At 44.6% G+C, this 8,305-nt stretch overlaps 1 protein-coding gene across 2 annotated transcripts in view; it reads left to right on the top strand.

The window, feature by feature from the left end:
- Window positions 1-324: 324 nt before the first annotated feature.
- The window catches only part of LOC117675937 (fibronectin type-III domain-containing protein 3a), a 71,947-nt gene continuing 63,966 nt past the window's right edge, over window positions 325-8,305 (top strand). The window contains exon 1 of one of the 2 annotated variants that reach the window (XM_034435002.3): window positions 325-508. The gene's annotated coding sequence lies outside the window, so the exon portion shown is untranslated. Of the gene's footprint in view, window positions 509-2,340; window positions 2,486-8,305 lie in introns of those variants that run through there. The other variant, XM_060692084.2, reaches the window with a different exon arrangement.

The following is an 8,305-nucleotide window of genomic DNA, read 5'->3' as shown; positions in this document are numbered from 1 at the left end:
CCCAAGTCCTTCATGCATTCCTTCTTCCTTCCCTTTCTTCTCTCTGTGCAGGTCTCCCTTCCCCTTAACTCGGTCTTGACGAAGAGCTCTGCAGGACTCAGAAGCCCGCATCCCTCTTAAAAGTCGCAGGGAGAGGAGAGGAGGGGGAAAAAAAAAAAAAAAAGCAAATGTCTGACCTCCCGAGCCTATTTCGACAGCTTTCCTTTCTCCTTAGCACACAAGGTCTTTGCGCAGAGCCGGCTGGGCACGAGGATATTTATGAGAGAGAGAGAGCAGGAGGCGAGCGAGACCGCATTGTGGTTGGCGCGCCCGGCCGCGCGCCCCCTCTTTCCCCCCCCTCCCGTCTGCGGTAACCGCGCATGCGCCGCAGCCTGCATTCCATCATGGCGGAGCCGTCCGACTTTCTCTTCTGCCGCGGCGAGGCTTCGTGGCGCCGAGCCTGAGGCGGCGGCTGGAGCGTCTTCCCTTCCCGGCGCTCGCCGCCTTCTCCTCCGGTCCCCCCCGCGCGGTGAGTGTCGAGGCTCCCCTTCCGGCCGGGAGAGGCTCCCCTCAGCGGGCCGCCAGGGCGGGGCAGCGGCGGGGGGGGGGAGGAGGAGGAGGGGGGGATAAAAAAAGGGGGGGGTCGCACCGAGTGTGTGTGGGGGGGAGAAAGCGGGATATGCCCCCCCCCGGAAATACCGGAGCGAGGAGAGGGAGGGGGTGAAGAGGCTGACCCCACTTTCACCCCCCCTCCCCTCCCCTCCTTCGCCCAGCAACAGCCCCCCCCCTTTTCCATCCCCACACCTGATTTGTCCCCCCCTCCCATTCCAGGATTTTGCAAAAAAAAAAAAAAAAAAAGTGCTGATTTCCACTCTCCCCCCGTTGCAAACCAGGCGCTTTGCAGCCCCAGTTTTGCATTTTTATTTTTATTTAAAAAAAAAAATATTCTGGTTGTTTCCTCCACGCCCCCTCGCAACAGCCCCCCCCTCCCTTCCAGGGACCAAGTCTTTTTATTTTTATTATTTTATTTTTTTTGTTAAAAAAACCCCCATTTCCTTAAATTTTCCAGGGCCTTCTCCACTCTTCCCCTGCCTGCCAACCAGCCAGCCTCACATTCCCATCTTGACTTATTATTCCGGGAAAAGGGAAAGAAAAAAAAAAAAAAACCACCAAAAACCCGCCCCCTTCCTCCAGCTGATCTTTTTTTTTTTTTTAACTGTATTTCCAGAGCCTCCACCTTTTCCAACCAATCTCTGGTTCTGCTCCCACTTTTTTTGGAGGGTGGGGGGGGGAATAGTGGGGGTGGGGGGGGTCAGAAGGGAAGAGAGGCTTGGAAAGATGAAGCAGGGGAGGTTTTGGATTTGCTGAGGCTGGGACTGGGGGATTTGTGGGGGGGGGGCTTTGGGGGGCTTGCTGTTAATCCTTGGGGTTGGAAAATGGATTTGGGGAGAAGGGGACCTTGCATTTGGAGGAATGGAGGGGATGGGTTGGGGGAGGGGTTTTTGTGTGTGGGGGTGTGTGCTTCCCAAACTTGGGGAAATGGAGAGGGGGGGAAATGGGGGTGGGTGGGGAAGGTAACCACAGCCGGGCAGGAAAGTTGGTATGGAATCCAGATGAAGAGAATTGGATCTGCAAGAAAGGGGGAGAGGTTGTGGAGAGGGGTTTAGGCCAAAGGGTGTGTGTGTGTGTGTGATAGGGGATTTGTGTGGTGTGCAAGGATGCACACAAAGAGGATGTGGGTTCAAAAGCTGGGTTGCAAAGTTTAGTAGAGTTTGGCGGAGGGAACCCTAATGCCTAATGCTCCAGGATTGTGGCTTAGGCTCGAAACATCTGGAAATGCAAGGCCAAAGGTATAAGAAACTTCAAGGTGCCTGTGGAAAGGTACTTAAAGAGACCGAAATGTTTTCTTTCTTTCTTTCTTTCTTTCTTTCTTTCTTTCTTTCTTTCTTTCTTTCTTTCTTTCTTTCTTTCTTTCTTTCTTTCTTTCTTCCCTCCCTCCCTCCCTCCCTCCCTCCCTCTCTCTCTCTCTCTCTCTATATATATATATATATATACACACACACACATACACATACATATTTAGGGGGCAGCGACATGCCCCAGTTTTGCTTCCACCTGCTTTGTGGATGTGGGTTTCTTTTAAGTGGCAGGAAGTTCCCTTTGGGAAGGGGGAGAAAGAAAGATTCCTAGGAATGCCAGCCCTCCCCCCACTTCCCAGCAGAGCAGAGGTGATGGGTCCGACTGATACTCCCTTTTAAAGGTTTTCGACTCTAGGTGGCTCTTTTCCTCTTGAGGATCCGCTGAGGCTAATTATTTTGAAAAGAGGGGAAAGGGGGTGGAGGAAGGGAGGGGGGGATGCTTTCCCCTTCGTTCTTCTCCACCCCTTTTCCCCTTCAATGCTGTCTATCTGAATGCCACGTCGCCTTGCCTTCCCCGGCCTTTTGACTGAGTGCATAGCAAGCGTAGTAGATACTCTCCCACAGCGTTTCTCCTGAGCCAAAGGTAGGTGCTGTTAATCAGCGGCAGCTTTCCTATCGGCCTGTCTTTTGAATCCCTTCTGGATCCCTTCCTTTAGGGAAAAAGAGAGGGGGGGGGCCGCGGAATTTGTAACCGATGTCCAGGCTCCTGCTTAATTGCGAAGATGTTAGTAGGTACCAAGGAAGGTTTCGGTCATGTCTTTTGCAGCTGTGATCACAGGCTGGGGGGTGGGGGGGTGGGGGGAAGGTAATTCAGATGATGGAAACCTCTGTTTTGGGATTAAGAAGACCACCTTCCCCCCCTGCCCCCCTTTGCAAGATCCTTGCCTCAACATATGGCAAATAGTGTGTGTTATTATAATCTTGCCAACTGGCGGCCAATGACGCAAATACTGGCAGGTGTACTTTAGTTCATTGTATGTTTCCTGTTTGTACTCCTTTCCAGCTTTTTTTAGTCATCGGTGTTAATGGAATCTATTTCATATTTTTTTATCTGTTTTTTTTTAAACCAGTGTTTGCTTTAGATAGATGAATTATGGAAAAGCATATCTATTTTCGTTGGGGAAACCTGTGTTCGATTATTCATGCATTTATGCTGATAAATATATCGTCATGGATAGGGATGGCAAACTGTAGTTTAAAACTTAAAAGGGTAACACAAATGGACAAGCATTCCAGCTAGTGCTGTAGTTTGATTCTTAAACGATTACTGGTGGTATCTGTGATTGAGGTGTTTTAAGACCAGTTGTACTTGCTACAGCAGCCATTATGCAATGGTATCCGTGACATTTTTCTGAAATGTCAAATTTGTCAGCCTGGAAAGATTTGTGATTCTGGCATAATCAGTTTTCAGCTGAGAAATTACGTCTTGGCCATAATCGCTTTGAAAAGTGTCTACTTTATGCTGGTCTTCCTTTTTCAGCCATGTTGGTAACATACCTATCACCAGGATCTGAGTTATACGTGGGTTGTAATAATAAATGAAATAATTTATATAACTTTTTGTTATTTAGAAAATGTACTGTAAGCATCTTTATTTTGTTTTATTTTTCATGTTTCTTCTGTGGAGCCCAGGGCAATACCTGAAGCCTTGCAAAACTCCAAAGTAGCTTATGGAGTTGTATGGCCCAAGTTCACTCACTTGTCGTCAAATACTTAAAAATAAGAACAGAAAAAGAAAAAGAGGGAATTAGTACGCAGTATTTTGATTTTACTCTAGGGGTATTTTGAAAAGTATAACAATTGTTAGAATTAAATAGAAGTAATGGTTTTTTGAAAACTTGGGAAAATAATATTGCCTTATGCTAAAATATTGTTAAGGGCAGTTACCTGCTCTGGTTAAGTTGGTGATCACCAAATAAAATAAAATCTCCATTTTTCCTTTCTTGCCATTTGAAATATCACTGTAGTTCTTTTCCCCAAATTCTGTTTGTGATGTTCTTTTTAATTTAGTATTGTTTTAATTTTGTACAAGCTTGCTCTTGAAATAGGCGTTTATATATCTTGTTTTCCCTTTCACCTGCATTCTTGTATGGCACAAAAGTTATATTTTAATTTGCGAAGGTTGAGATAGTGGATTTTTCAGCTCTTATCTCTTTTGCAGAGCACAAGTCTTGGATTCCTGAATAAAAAAAAACAAAACAGATTGAGCTCTATCTCATCTTCTAGAAGGACTCATTGTGGTGGAGATAAGCAAGAGATCTCTCTCTTTTATATTAACCTAAGCTTTCTTGTCTATATTTCCTGGTGATCCAGTAGCTCGGTCACTCGGAAAAACAAACAAAACCCAGCAGCATTGGAGCTTCCAGGATTCACAAATGTTGCGCACAAATGCTCTCCCAGGTTTGGGCCTTTCACCTGCATCTGAACAAACATTTACTTTGGCACAGAAACAGAAAAGCCTTAAAGGGGCCACGTGTATTGATAAGCAGAATTGATTAGGAATGCTAAGGACTCTGCATGTTCCTCTCTCCTCTCTTCCTCCATCAGCAGCCATGGAATGACCAGAGAACGTAATCCTGTGTTGCGTGTCCCCCCCACTCCCCAAATATAGGTGGTCCTCGACTTACAACAGTTCATTTAGTGACCGCTTGGAGTCAACGGCACTAAAAAAAAGTGACACATGACCGTTTTTCCACACTTACGGCCTTTGTAACATCCCCATGGTTCCCTGATCAAAATTAAGACGTTTGGCAACTGGCTCATATTTAGGATGGTCGCAGTGTCCTGGGATCATGTGACCCCCTTTTGCGACCTTCTGACAAGCAAAATCAATGGGGAGGCCAGATTCATTTAACAACTACGTTGCTAACTTAATAACTGCAGTGATTCACTTAACAACTGTGGCCTGAAAAGTCGTAAAATGGGGCAAAACTCAACTTAAGAAATGTCTCACTTAGCAAGAGAAATTTTGGGCTTAATTTTGGTCATAAGTCGAGGACTACCTGTGTTGTGCAAAACTATTGTCGACAAATCTTCCTGTGGATTTTTCTGATGAAACGAGAGCCACTATGGCATAATAACTGCAGCTCATTGGATCATTGCCAAAGTGCACACAATGATCCTGCAAATGGCCTTTCCTGGATTAGGACTCACCTGAAGCCCTTTTTCATTTAGGGTTTTGCAAAGTGTGATAATTTACTGATACTGACTATCGTGAATGTTCATAGGTGGAGAAAGTTCTGTGCTACAGGTTTAGAGTTCGAATTCTGATTTAGGCATGAAAACTGGCTAGGTGACTTTGGGCCAGTCATTCTCTCTCATCCCATGACATCAGGCTTGGGCGACAAGCAAGTCGGTTAATTCCTGTTGCAACCAATGGGTCAATAATTGGTTGATTAAAAAAAAAAATAGGGGGCCCTACACTTCTGGGAAAAATTCTAGGAAGAAGAGAGAAGTGGGATGGCATACATGACCTCTCACTCCCCTGAATTTAAGTAGAGTATCAGTGCTTTGGGTACATCTGATGTGGGATGTAAATTTGTTTAATATTTAGAGATAGCATAATTAATTTTTTATCCTAGATTAATCAATCCATTCTGAAGATAATGCTTTGCCAAAGTTTTACCTGAAAGTGAAAATGCAAAATAATTTAGTACTAGAGTTTGATGCTAGATCATTTTCCTCTTAAAGGAAAAATTGAATCTAATTAAGAACTTAGCCTCTTTGTTCCCATTGTTAGTGAAATTTTCTCTAACCTTTATGCATCTATGTTTTATTACTACAAGAACAGCTGTATTGGGGTGATTGATTGGCTTGTTATATGTTTGAATGCCATTAAGCATACACACACAAAATCCTCTTGGTTTTAATATATTGTGTTATAGGTTTCCCATGTTTCCTTGAATCTCCCAGAGTTGGGAAATTGTGGCTGATAGGAGCCAGATTCTTAATAAATATGCTGCTCAAGGAATACATGGTATGGCAGCCTGTGTGGCAGGCAGTTCCAACTACACTATTACCTTGGAATAAATATCTATAATAAAGCTGGATTAGTGTGCTCATTAAGATAGACTTATCATATCTGAGCGATCAAAACTGTCCTATGATTCAAGTGATCGTTCCCTTTAAGAAGTATGCAACTTATCGCCACGATCGTCTACATATAATGCCAGAAATGAACTTGAAGTCTGAAGGACATCTAGCCACACAATCTGCACAGTGTAGAATGGCCTCGAGGAAGCATTCCTCCTCAGTTTCCCCAACATTATTTTAGCTTTTGTAATGATTTTTAAAAAAGGAACGCAGTGACTCAGTGGTTAAGATGCTGAGCTTGTCGATTAAAAGGTTGGCAGTTCAGTGGTTTGAATCCCTAGTGCTGCATAACAGGGTGAACTCCATTACTTGTCCCAGCTTCTGCCAACCTAGCAGTTCGAAAGCACATTAAAAATGCAAGAAGAAAAATAGGGACCACCTTTGGTGGGAAGGGAACAGCGTTCCGTGCGCCTTTGGCGTTTAGTCATGCCGGCCACATGACCACGGAGACGTCTTCGGACAGCGCTGGCTCTTCGGCTTTGAAACGGAAATGAGCACCGCCCCCTAGAGTCGGGAACGACTAGCACATATGTGCGGGGGGAACCTTTACCTTCACCTAATGATTAAAAAAAAGGTCCATGCTTACATTTCATGAACGCATAAAATGAAAATAATTTTATTTTTCCTTTTCAGTACTTGGATGGGAGAGGAAGAGGATAGTAGACATGAAAAGAATGCATACACGATAGGGAAGGATAGAGTAGACACAAAGAGAATGTGTTGACTAACAGCAGGATGGAGGATGATATTGGGAAGACTGGTAGAAAACAAAGATAAAATTATGAAGCACTGAGTGAGAGCACAGCTTGCTGAGAGAACTTGCATGGCTTCTCTGGGGGTAGATCCTGCCTCAAAAACTTGTTCAGGTGTTTTGCAGGCGTGAGCAGGTGCATGAATGGAGGTGGTCCTACACTTGTGTTCAAAAGATTTTTTGACAAAGGTTATTGTGAAAGACTCTTCAGTAAACTAGTCCTAGGATTGCAGGAAAAGTCCTCCCATGGATCAGTGATTAGTTGAGCTATTGTTCAGCCAGGCAGGATGGAGGCAGCAAGCAGGGAATTAGCCTTGAATTTTAAGAGATCCAGGACCATCCTCCCCTCCTTCCCAAGCTCCATGGACCCTCATCTGTCTGTTCCCAAGGGAAGGCAAGCAGTCGGGGGAGATTTTTGTATTATGGACAGAACACAAGAAAGTGGTTAGCTGGAACTCAACACATATGGATCTGATTGCTTGTGACCAGAGGTGGGCTGCTGCCAGTTCGGGCGAACCGGTAGTTCCGACCAGCGGCAGGGCCCGCCCACTTGCCTAGGCGCTATCCCATCCTATATGTGTTTGAAGCCACATTCACACTTGCATGCTCACATTTTCGGTTCTGAGCGAACAGGTTCTTACATTTTGTGATGGCCAACTCTGCTTGAGACTGACAACTATGGAAAACACGGAACAGAATAAATTAGCAGTTTTTCACATTGGAGGAAAGTACAAAGTAGTGTCCCCTAAGGATCTGGTTTGGGCCCATGTTCAACTTGTTAATAAATGAGTTAGTCAAGACATTTCCAATTAAGTGACAAAATTGACAGATGACACAATCATTTAAGCTAAGACATAAGGGAATTGTGAAGAGCTCCAAAGAGATCTCTTCCAACAATGCTTAGATCACTAAATGGCAAATGCAATTTAATCTTTTCCGGCATGATGATAGTCTGTCACTACATACTAGATGCATGGGAGCAGGAATGACAGGGGGGGGAAAAAAACACATTTTCATCTCCTCTAATTAAATATTAAGTTTACTTTAATAATATGTAACATAAGTATATTTCCAAGGAACACATTTCAATTAATGTATTCTGAGTAAGTATTTTTTTAATTGATTTTAAACTTGATTACAGTTTGGAGTGTTGTGGATTTCATATTTATTGAGTGTTGATCAGTCATTTGAGAGCCAGTTTGGTCTAGTGCAGGGGTCTGCAACCTTAAGCACTCAAAGAGCTGTTTGGACCCGTTTCCCACAGAAAAGAAAATACCAGGAGCCACAAAACCTGGGTGGGTGTGGCCAACTTGATGTCATTCACTTCCACCAATCACATGACCCCCCCCAGCCACGCCTACCCAGCCGGTCATTGGGGCAGAGAACCAGTTGTTAAAAAACACTGGGAACCACAAAACACTTTTGACATCTCTCTCTCCCCTCCCTCCCTCCCCCCTCTCTCTCCCTCTCTCTCTCTCTGTATCTCTCTCTGTCTCTCTCTCTCTCCCCCTCTCTCTGTATCTTTCTGTCTCTGCCCTGGCCACTTTTCCATCCCCCGCCATCA

Source organism: Pantherophis guttatus, chromosome 12 (assembly GCF_059756535.1).
Source record: "Pantherophis guttatus breed Tessera chromosome 12, ASM5975653v1, whole genome shotgun sequence".
NCBI classification, from domain to species: Eukaryota; Metazoa; Chordata; class Lepidosauria; order Squamata; family Colubridae; genus Pantherophis; species Pantherophis guttatus.
The sequence above is the reverse complement of the archived record's forward strand: the minus strand, read 5'-3'. Positions and strand labels throughout refer to the sequence as shown.